This window comes from Miniopterus natalensis, chromosome 10 (assembly GCF_054644295.1).
Source record: "Miniopterus natalensis isolate mMinNat1 chromosome 10, mMinNat1.hap1, whole genome shotgun sequence".
NCBI classification, from domain to species: domain Eukaryota; kingdom Metazoa; phylum Chordata; class Mammalia; order Chiroptera; family Miniopteridae; genus Miniopterus; species Miniopterus natalensis.
Genome location: NC_142090.1, coordinates 43,496,942 through 43,508,231, shown reverse-complemented (window position 1 = coordinate 43,508,231; position 11,290 = coordinate 43,496,942). Strand labels below are relative to the sequence as shown.

At 41.7% G+C, this 11,290-nt stretch overlaps 1 pseudogene; it reads right to left on the bottom strand.

The window, feature by feature from the left end:
* Nucleotides 1-5,826: 5,826 nt before the first annotated feature.
* On the bottom strand, nucleotides 5,827-6,322 carry LOC107530842 (myosin regulatory light chain 12B pseudogene; annotated as a pseudogene).
* Nucleotides 6,323-11,290: the final 4,968 nt, after the last annotated feature.

The window sequence follows — 11,290 nt, the reverse complement described above, 5'->3', positions numbered from 1 at the left end:
AAGAAACACAAAACTTATCATTTGGTTTCCCAAACCTGATAAATGGTAGAAATGAGAGAGGAGAACTGTACCATTGTGACAGAGTTCAGTCTTCTTGGATTATCAGATGTCCCTGAGCTGAGAGCCTTTCTCTCTCTGCTGTTCCTTCTCATATACAGAGTCACATTTTTGGCCAACCTGGGCATGATCATACTGATTCAGGTCAGCTATCAATTTCACACTTCCATCTACTTTTTCATCAGCCACCTGTCCTTTGTAGATTTTTCCTATTATATAATCATCATGCCAGAGGTGCTGTTCAATATCGTAAACAAGGATAAAACCATCTCCTTCCTGGGATGCATGGTACAGGTGCAACCACTGATGTCTTCCTGCTGTCTGTGATGGCCTTTGACCACTACTTGGCCATCTGCTGTACATGGTCTCCATGTCCCTAAAACTCTGTATGGTATTGGTTTCTGGCTGCTACCTCTGTGGGATTGTGTGTCCTCTGATTCATTTGTGTTTAGCTCTTGAGATTCCATTCTATGGCTCAAATGCAAATAAACACTTCTTTTGTCCCCCATTATATTTTTTAGCCACAATTTACCTCTTTTTACATTATTTGTTATCAAATTGTAGTGGATGTAATTATTTTTAATACTTTTTTCCTTTAACATTTACACTATCCAGTTACAGAAATAGAGTTTTCTAAATCTGACTGTATGTTTACCTTGTTGAATTGTGTTGTATACTTTCATGCATTTTTATGTCACTACACCTTGGAGAACTCCTTTCTGCATTTCTTGCAAGGCAAGTCTAATGGTCAGAAACTCCCTTAGCATTTGTTCATCTGGGAAAGTATTTCTCCTTCATATCTGAAGGATAACTTTACTAGATAGAGTATTCTTAACTGAATTTCTTTTACTTTCAACACTTTGAATGTGTCATTCTACTCTTTTCTGGCCTGTATGGTTTCTTCTGAAAAACCTCTGAGAGCATAATGAGGTTCCTTTGTTACAATCTTTTAAAAAAATTTTCTAGCTGCTTTTAGGATTCTCTCTTTATCTTTGATTTTTGACTGTTTCATTATAATATGTCGTATAGAAGGTCTTTTTGCATTGAGATAATAGGGTGATTTATTAGCTTAGTGAACTTGGCTGTCCAAGTTTCTTCCTAGGTTTGGGAAGTTCTCATCTCTTATTTCTTTAAATAAACTTTCTTCCCCCTTCTTCCCTCCCCTCCTCCTGGAACACCAATTATTCTAATATTTGTATGTTTGGTAGAGTTCTTTGAGTGATGTAGGCTTTGGGGGCTCTTTTTCATTTTTTTTCTTTGTTCTCCTTTGATTGGGTTATTTCAAAGTTCCTGTCAAGTAGCTTACTTATTCTGTCTTCTATTTGGCCTGCTCTGCTGTAGATGCACTCTTTTGTATTTTTTTCATTTTATTCATTGAATTCTTTAGCTCCAGAATTTCTTTTTGGTTCTTTTTATTATCCCTATCTCTTTGTTACATTTCTCACTTTGTTCATGTATTGTTTTTCTCATTTTGTTGAATTGTCTTTCTGTTTTCTCATAAGACAACTTGTTTCTTAAAACAACTATTTTAAATTCTTTATCAGATAGATCACAAAATTCCATACCTTTGAGTTTGCTTTTTGGAGAATTATTATCATCTTGATTCTTCATGTTCCTTGTTGTTTTGTGTTTCTGTTTTTGTGTTTGAAGTAGCAAACACATCTTCAAATCATACTAATTAACTTCAGGTGAGATATGCTGCTCATTGGCCCGGTCAGATCTGTTTTTTCTAACCCTGTATGGATACACCTGCTCCACATTTCTTGCTCCCTCTTGCAGCAGAATTCTTGAGCTTGCATATATTTTCTGGTTCTTAAAACTCACCAGGTTGGCTGTTGGAAACTTCTTTTGTTTTCTACAAGGTAGTGCTACAGCTCAAGTTTGTGGGTTCTCCCTTGCCCACAGATTCTGGTCTGTTTTTCTGAGAGCACTTTGTTTACTGGACTCATTCTTGCTGCTGTTCTTGGGAGCATGCACAAGGAGCCAGCTGCAGAGGTGAGGGTGGGTGGGTTTAGCATTTGCGGTGTTGGGAGTGCCTGTGGGCCAGTGGGCAGGTCCTTGGGTGAGATTCTCCCAGAGGCTTGTGGGCAGGCTTCCTGATGAAGTCCTGAATACAGTAGCAGGAACCACATCCTTTTAATGCCCTTTGGTATTCTTATCTGCTTCTTTCCTGATCTTCTCTCTCCACCCAGACGTGGAGGTCCTAGTACTCTAGGTGTTGCTGGAGAGAAATGGGTTTCTCCAGCAGCATCCACAGCTGGAAAGCCAAGCACTCACTTCCTGCTCTTTCTTTCCCTGTGGGAGAAGTTGCCACTGGCTATTTTAGCCTTGCACAGTGTTGCCTTGGGGAAGGTGTGGTGCTGGCAAAGTTCCTCTCACACTCTCCAATGTGTCCAAACTTGTGTATGTATGTGTACTCCCCCCACCCCCGCGCCCCAATGGTGTGCTGGAATTTCATCAGAAGGCTGGATTTTCACAAAGTCTCTCTTGTCCAAGGGTTTTTGTCCAAGTTAGGATTTGACAGGTTTCCCCCAACCACAGCTGAGAGGGGTTTGGGCAGGTTCACTGACTCCTGATGGTTTTACAGCCTGTACTGAGGTCTGCCTGCCTATTACTAAATGCACAGTAATTTCACCCTATTACTGGGTGAAACTCCTCCAGGGTCCCTTGGCATATGGTGCTGGATCCCACAACTCCCACAGAGGCTCTTTTCTTTGTGGACGGATGCCTAGTTAGTTGCTTAAAAAGGGGGATAAAAAGGAGGGACATCTTATGCTGCCATGATTCTGATATCACTCCACGGGGAGATGTTTTAAATGTGCTTGCATGGGTTAGCCTGACCTCTTGTGCCTCTGCCATTCTCCATGAGAAAGTCATATCCCAGGTAGTTCTGGTTTCAGAAAAAGAGTCACAGGGAGCTGACCCAAACTTGACCAACAGCCCAAAGCAGTCACACAGTCCAGTCCATAGATCTGTGAGAAAGAAATGCCTTTTTTTATGTCAGTGAGATTTTGGATTTGGTTATCACACAGCATTGCAACAATAGTTGACTAATATAAGTTCTTAACTATTATATTTTAAGAAATTTTGTGTGCATAAAGACATATATATAATCTTACATAAGTGTATAGCATATTATTATATTAGACATTTTTCTTTTCCTTATTAGGTTGGCCACCCCTCTCTTTTTCTCCACCCCACCCACAGAAGCCCCTTTCCCTTCCCAAGTAATCCATGTTAACAACACAGTATGTACCTATCTGTATTTTTCTCCATATTTTTTATGTACTCATATATAATAACATGAACATATATATGCAAGAGTGCCATTCAAGATATATGGGAACCAGTATGGCACAGTACAACCAATCAGAATGAATATTACCTGAAATCTCCAGTGTGGCTCTCTCACTGTATACTGGTTGAATGTCTTACCTTCCTACCCCTGACACACTCACACAAGATAGGAGTTACTGTCATTGTTTTTGTTTTACAAAAATAAACAATATTATAAATATTTTTTCATTATAGTTATTATTGTTGCTTTTTATACAATACCTAATCTCTTAAATTCCAACAATGACATGGCTCTTATTCCTGCTTCTTAATTGGTGTATAAAATCCTATTTCATGAGTTAGTGTATCAACATTCATTCAACAGTAGTACCCCATTAATAACTTCCCTTTTGTTACGAGTGTTTTTGTTACCATAAATAATGCTGCAGTTACCATTCTTGAACATATATTGCTAGGTACTGGTATTTTTGTCTCTAGGGCATCAAGTCCAGAAATGAATCAGGTAGATTGAATGAAGAGTGGTACACTTTGTTAGATGGTGTCAGATAGCTTTTCAAAGTTCTGTGACAATTTACATTTTTACCATCAAAATAAATCATTTTCCCTACAGGCTACCTACCAATAAGTAAGTGGCTTTTGGGTTTCTGCCAATCTCATAGGAATAAAGGAATAATCTACATTTTTCACCTCTAATGAACTCACACACCTTCCTTGTGTGAGCTATTCGGGGTTTCTCTTCATATTTTTGCTCATTTCTCTGATGTGTTGTCCCTGTCCTTGGCAATATGTCAGTGCTTTTTGCATGTGGCAGATATTAACTCTATGCCTAGATTGAACATTTTTTTCCTAACCTAGGATTTGTCCATTTATCTCTTGCCATACCCAAATGTTGTCATGGTAATGAGAACGCCTTCCTTTTCCCACTCTTTCCACCCCCCTTTTCCCCACATCTTTCTCTCTGTGTGCACCTGTTTTCTTTCCCCTCTCGCCGCCTTTCTCTCTATGTCCTTCTTGGTGTCTTTCTTCTTTTTCTTTCTTTTTCTCTCTAAACCCTCACTCTAACCCTTCCTCACCCCTTACTTTCTAGCTCCATGCAAATACCAATTTCCAGTGCAGACAGTGTCTTTTTGTGTTACTTGCAAAGCCAATTCAAACCCAAGAGGTGAGCAAGGGCAGCACAGTAAGGGGTTAAAACAATGTGTTTTCAAAATTGGCTGAATTTGAGATCCCTTGATGAGGAGTTTTTTCTTTTTATATGAATTCTCCATCCCACCCTCAGAGATTCCAGTTCAACAGGTCTGGAGAGGAGTGTGATATACAAACAGATATCCAGTATCTTAACATCTCCCCAGGGATTCCGGTACACTGTCAGGGCTGGCAATCTGCACTATCGCTGGATCAGAGAGGCTGGACAAATGCTCCCCTTTGCGGGCAGCTTGCTTGGGTGATTGGACGAGCTCCGCGCTTACAGTCTCAGATAATTACTTTCAACAACCACCCAGCTCAGCAAAGACGGCATGAGGGCCTCACATGGAGTAGAAACAATGGCAAAGTAGGTCTGCAGAACCTTATACTCCATATCAAATGGCTAAGGAGAGAAAGGTGAGGTTCAACTCAGCCTAAGTGAGGCTGCAGTGCAGCAAATGAACACAGGGAGGCGGTGTCGCTCCACATGGCTTAGAAGCCCCTGGAGGCCTGACCCAGAACTTGGAGGCCTGACCCAGATTCCAGGAAGGCTCTGGCTTGGTGAAGGGTTGGCTCATCATCCTCCTCCTTCTCACCCATTATCGCTGTTCTATAGAATCTGCCCCTCAGATGATGAAAGTTCATGCAACATTTATTGAACATGAATTATCTCATGTCTAACACTGGCTGGGGTTATTTCATTTAATCTTCATAGCAAACCAAGGTAGACCTATTATTTCCATTCTAAGAAAGAGAAGCTGCAGCTTAAGGAAGTTAATTAATTTCCTAGTGGGTAGCAGAGCCAGGATTTAGACTCAAGCCTGTCCATCTCCAAGCCAAGTGTTCTTTGCATTCAACAACTGCTACTTTATACAGATAACATTTAATTGATCCTGAACACTAATTTACCAATTAATTTATTCATGTATGGTGATTGTTCCTTTTTCTTCTTCTTCCTTCTTAAACACAAGCATCAGTAAGAATAACTGAGTTAGCTACGAAATCTTAAAGCCCATGGTCTGTTTGCATTTTGGCGGAGGGCAGAGGGTGGTGGTGGTTCACATTTGTTTATTTTTATTTGCAAACTCTTTTGCAACACAATTTACAACCTCATCCCTATCTATAGTCTGATTATACAAGTGCTAAGTGGCAGAAAGTTCTGGAATAAATACATCCAAAAGAATAGGCAAATCTGTGAAACTAAGTTGCAACAGGTCTGTGAGGATGAGGAAATAGTCTGGGAAATAAAACAAAGTAAGACAAAGTAATTGGAAGGTTTTAGCTCTTTCAATCATCTTTATCGTTAGCTCTATGTTTAAGGATACTTGTGAACTCAGTGTAATTTTGTCAATAGGGGCTTCTCTGTACAGCTCATCTACTTCCCTGTCTGAGAACCAATCTCCCATTGTTGTCAGCAGCTCTCTCAAATAATCTTCCCGAATGGTGCCAGTTGCTTCTTCATCAAAGCAAGCAAGAACATTTCTGATGACACCTTTCTGATCTGTGCCATTTAGCTTCCCACCAAATATCACGAGACACATGGTGGAATTTATGGGCCTTGGCATCAGGTATGCATCAGCTGGATACTTCCTTAAAGAAGCTTATCATGCCAATCTTCTTTGTCAGTGAAACCATCTCTTTTCTGATCAATCATGTTGAAGACCTCATTAAACTCCTGAATCTGTGACTGGTGAAACATGGTGAACACATTGGATGTTGCACACTGGGGGTGCTTCTTAGTGGTCTTGGTCTTTGACTTTTTGCTCAACATGATGGCTGTTTAATTCACCATCAGACACCAGAACCCGGGCTGCCGTGCATGAGGCAATGCTGTTTGCATTTTAACAGGTGACTGAAGAAACAAAGAATGAAAATCTAATCATGAAATAGTAGCCATGGGGTTGTCTACTCCACACAGCTATGCCCATGTGTCAGTCACATTGAAAGTCTGCAGACATAACGCAGGATTTTATTTGGCTCAAATGGTATTATATAAAAATAGAAATTTCAGTATATTTAGATGGGACATTTGCCCTGCAGTTCAGCCCAGTCTCCACCATTCCCTTTTCTTTCCATCTTTATTCTTTACTCATCCATGCTACCTGCCTGGTCTCTCTGCTGAAGGCAGCACCAGGCTATTGGGTCTTGGTAATACTATTGCGAGATGAGACCTGCCTTTGGGTCATGAACCTCACCCCCCTCCATATCCCTTCCTTTGTTCTATTTCCCTCCAGGTGTGATTGTTGTCATCACACTGTTCTTTGTTGCTGATGGCTCTTACACTTGTGAAGGGTGCATCTGTGGGTGCACTCTGCTGCTTCTAGCACCTAGACCAGCCGTGGGTATGCCAGGGCTAAATTTAACTGCAGCTGCTTCATCAGATGCTTGGGTATTTTCAGCACTAGGAACATAGGGTGGTTTAGCTGAAAGTTGCTGAGGGCTGCAGGCCAGGTGTCACACCCAGCGTTTTGATTAATATTGTTCCAGCTTGTTCCAAGGGCTTGGTCCCTCCCCCTTTCTTTTTAATTGGCATTCCAGAGACTGAAGAAGGCAAGATGTGGCAGAGGGGAAGAGAACACATACAGACCCTGGGGACCCTCTCAATTTGCTCAGTTCTTCCTTCTCTTAGCCAGTCACTTTTATGGCATGTAAATGCTGGAAGATCGTTAGCTGGAGACCATACTCTCCAGCTAAGCATGATGAGGTTGATCCACATGGCCAGGGCTACCACCTGATTGGAGCTGAGAAGAGGGTATGGTCTGCATTGCACAGTGATCAGCTGCCTCCTGGCCTATTAGCCTGAGTCATTGTCAGGGAGTCACTAGCCTTGTTCTCAGCTCCAGTGTTCTTTGTGTGTCACCCAGTATCCTTTCCTAACCTGAATGTTTGTCAACAGGGCTATGTGCCCAAAAGCCTTGGCCCTCATGCCTCTGAAAGTTCCTCGTTGGCACGTGCTTGTGGGATTGGTAATCCCTCTGGCCAAGTGAGCAGATATATGTGCAGAGTCACAGGCTTTCAGTGGCAGTTACAAACAGAAGAGGAAAATGGGTCCAGAGATGGAGTAGTGACATCGAGGGGGTGGGGAGATGCACAGAGAGGAAGGATGCAGCTCCTAGGTCCTGGGGTTCCTTGGATGGAGGAGGGGCCTGCCCAAGCATGGGGACTACCCATGGCTATCCTCGACTGAGGCCCTTGAATCCAAATGAAACAGGATTCTCTCTCTCTCCCTAACTCCTACTTGTCCAAGGTAGGAGAGATTCTCCTGACTATTTCTTGTGCCCCATGCCTGGTACCCAGGGTGCTCAGTAGGTGCCCACTGGATGGCACCTCCAGACCACAGCTTTCACACTAGAAGGGCTTGAGATCCTCTGCTTGAATCTGTTACAGAAGGCAAGCTGCAGCTCTCAGAGGTTGTTAGTTTTATGTCTAGGTCCTTGGCTTCTCCGCTAAATCATGTCCTCAGTACCTTTCTGTTTTTCATGCCAGTATTGACAAGAATTAGCAATCAGGACTCTACACCAGGCACATTTTAAATACTTCACATGTATTAACTTATTTAGACCTTACACCAGACCTACCTATGAGGTTCACACTGCTATTGTCCCTGTTTTACAGGAAAGGACATGGGGACTCAGAGAGGTTAAGTGACTTGCCTAAGGTCACACAGAATTTGGAGCTGGGTGTCCTAGCACCAGAGCTCTTAACCATGGTGTATATTGCCTTTCATGGTACTTCACTGAGACTGCCCATTTTTTGTCTATCTCTTACATCAGACTGTGAACTACTTGAAAGGGATTGAGTTTTTAAAAATTCTGATAATAGGATGAATTTTATTTATTTTTTAAATTAAATTTATTGGGCTGACAATGGTTAATAAGATTATAGGTTTCAAGTATATCTTTCAATGATAGATCATCTGCACATTGCATTGTGTGCCCACCACCCAAAGTCAAATCTTCCATCACCATGTACTTGACCCCTTTCCCCTTTACTGTCCTCCACCCCTTCCTTCTGGTAACCACAATACTGCTGTCTGTGTCTCTGAGTTTTTGTTTGTTTTTCTTGTTTGTTCATGTATTGTTTTCAGTTTTATATCCCACATAGAAGTGAAATCATATGGTTCTTAACTTTTTCTGCCTGATTTTTTTCACTTAGCATGATTAATCCTCTTCGGATCCCAAGTTTAACCTAAAGCCCAACATAGAAGCTCAAAAAACAAGTATTTGTTGAATGGATGAAAGAATAAACAACAGGGTCAGATTAACCATTGTTTCTTGCCCTGCATTTCTTAGACCTAATCTATTTGAGGGGTTTGTGAGTAGAGGGTGAGACATTCTGGCCTCTGAGGGGAACTGGGCAGGGGGATCCCAGCAACCCTTACAGTGTAGGACCTTCCCCTGCAGGCTCGTCCCGTTTCCCCCCCTGCCCACCTGCCTGTTTGTGCATAGCACATTTTCTAGGGCAGAGCCAACCCATGGACTAATTCTTTTAGAGACTTCCCACAGGCTGGCCAGCACCCTGCTTCCAGCAGACTCCCACAGCAGCGTCACTCTCCTGTCCAGCCAGAGACTGATGAAGCACAGAAGGCTCACCTACTCCACGCCTCGCTGCTGCCTTTCGAGATTACCTGTGTGTGTTTGCTGTTTCTTGATGCCCAGGGCCACATAGGAGGTCTCTGAGCATCTAGTTCTCTGAAGCTAATGCAGGGGAGGTGCATCTGGGCACTGAGGGGCCAGGTCTTTATGGGGGGAAGGTCTGGGGGAGGCACCATTACATCTACTGCCAGATACATTCACTGCAGAGACCAGCAAGAAAACTTGCTAAAGGCTGAAGCTGTGTCTGAGAAGCCCAGACAGGTGAAACAGAAGGAATGGTCCTCAAAGTGTGGGCCCCCTGTCATCATCAGCAGCACCTGGGAACTTCTTAGAAATGCACATTCTCAGCCCTGCCCCAGACCTCCTGAGGCAGCAACCTGGGAAAGGGGTCCAGGAGTCTGTGTTTTAACAAGCCTCAGGTGATTCTGAGGCAAACTGGTGTGAGAACCACTGTTGGAGACTATCCCACTGGCAGGACTGATTTAAAGACTTCAGTGAATATGTACTGAGTTCTGGTCCTTTGTAGACGGTCATTCAAGGCACGTCAAGATTGGACACAATCTTTGTCTCCCTATTCCCCATCCTGAAAGAAACTCTGGGCCAAGTATGAGAGCATTAATGAACAGCAAAATACACTGAGCCAATCATTACATTGCCAAAATCCGACTTCCACAACAAAGGAGAAACACGAGATATGTTTCTTATCCAAGATTTGTCACATCTGTTCACTACCAATGATCAGCAAATGAATAATACATTAAACTAGCATCCTCCAGTCTTTTTCTAAATGATAAAATGCTAATAACTTATGGGTTAAATTACAATCATGACTTGCCCCCCAAAGACTCAGTACGTATAGGTACTTTAGAAGCTTTGGGAATAAAAGATTAAAGACCGGCAAAATGTATCATTTAAACCTGCCCTCAAAGCAAGTAGTGTTATTTTAAGAACAGTTATTTTAGATAGATCGTTAATTTAAAAATCAACACAGACCTCTCTCTTGGGTCATCATTTATATAATCATGTTAGTAAGTATTCCGTTTTAACACCTATCTATTCAAGACAAATAATTAATTTACTAAAATTTAAAATTCCCAGATCAGGGAAGTTTGCACCCAGTAGATTGTCTTTTTTGTTTGTTTTAATCAATGTGCTGCTTCTGCTTTCCCTTTCTTTGCTTTTGTCTGGTATCTCTTGTCCACTTCTTTATTTTCAACTTTTCTTTATCACTTTGTTTTACATCTGTTTGTATATAGTACAGAGCAGGTTTTGTTTTTATGCCAATCTGACAATCTCTTAATTGGTATTTCATTTTACTTACGTTTAATGACAATGGATAATGTTCACTTTACTTCTGGCAACTTACATTATGTTCATTGTTTGTTTTACTTTGCAATTCCTCTTTATCCCCTTTCTTCTACTGGTTTGATTAAATTAGCATTTATTATCTTTTTACCATTGTTAATTATTTTTATCAGCTCCAATGAGATGTAATTGACATACCTTAAATTGCACATTTTAATGAACACAATTTGATAAGTTTTAGCATATGTATATGTCCATGTAACTATCACCAAAATCAAGACAGTGGTCATATCCGTCACCTCAAGAGCTTCCTTGTGCCCTTTTGTACTCTCTTCCTCTCCTTCCCCTACCTTAGTCCCCAGTTGATCAGTGGTTACTGATCAACTTCCTGTTGTTACAGATTAGTGTGCACTTGAGATCACAGTCTATTTTTTATCAATTTTTGTCATCACCTATTACTGTCCTAGTAATCCTCAGATATAAATGGCTGGCTGGATCAACAGGCAAGTAAGTGAGTGAGTGGAATGATCTTGTCCCCATTTTGGTAGCTTTGACTTGGCCCATCAATATCTCTCTCCAAGCTCACTGCCCTGTTGCCGGCCTTCCATTAGGGGCTGTCTCAACTTCCCTTTTTAGGATCACTGTAGTTTTAGAACGAGAGGAAGAGAGAGACAGACAGAGACAGACACAGACACACACACACACAGAATCATTGATGTGAAAAAGGAACATTGATTAGTTGCCTCCCATATGCTCCCCAACTGAAGATTGAACCACCAATCTAGGTAGTGCCCTGACCGGAATCAATCCATAACCTTTTTGGTGTACGGAACAATGCTCCAACCAACTGA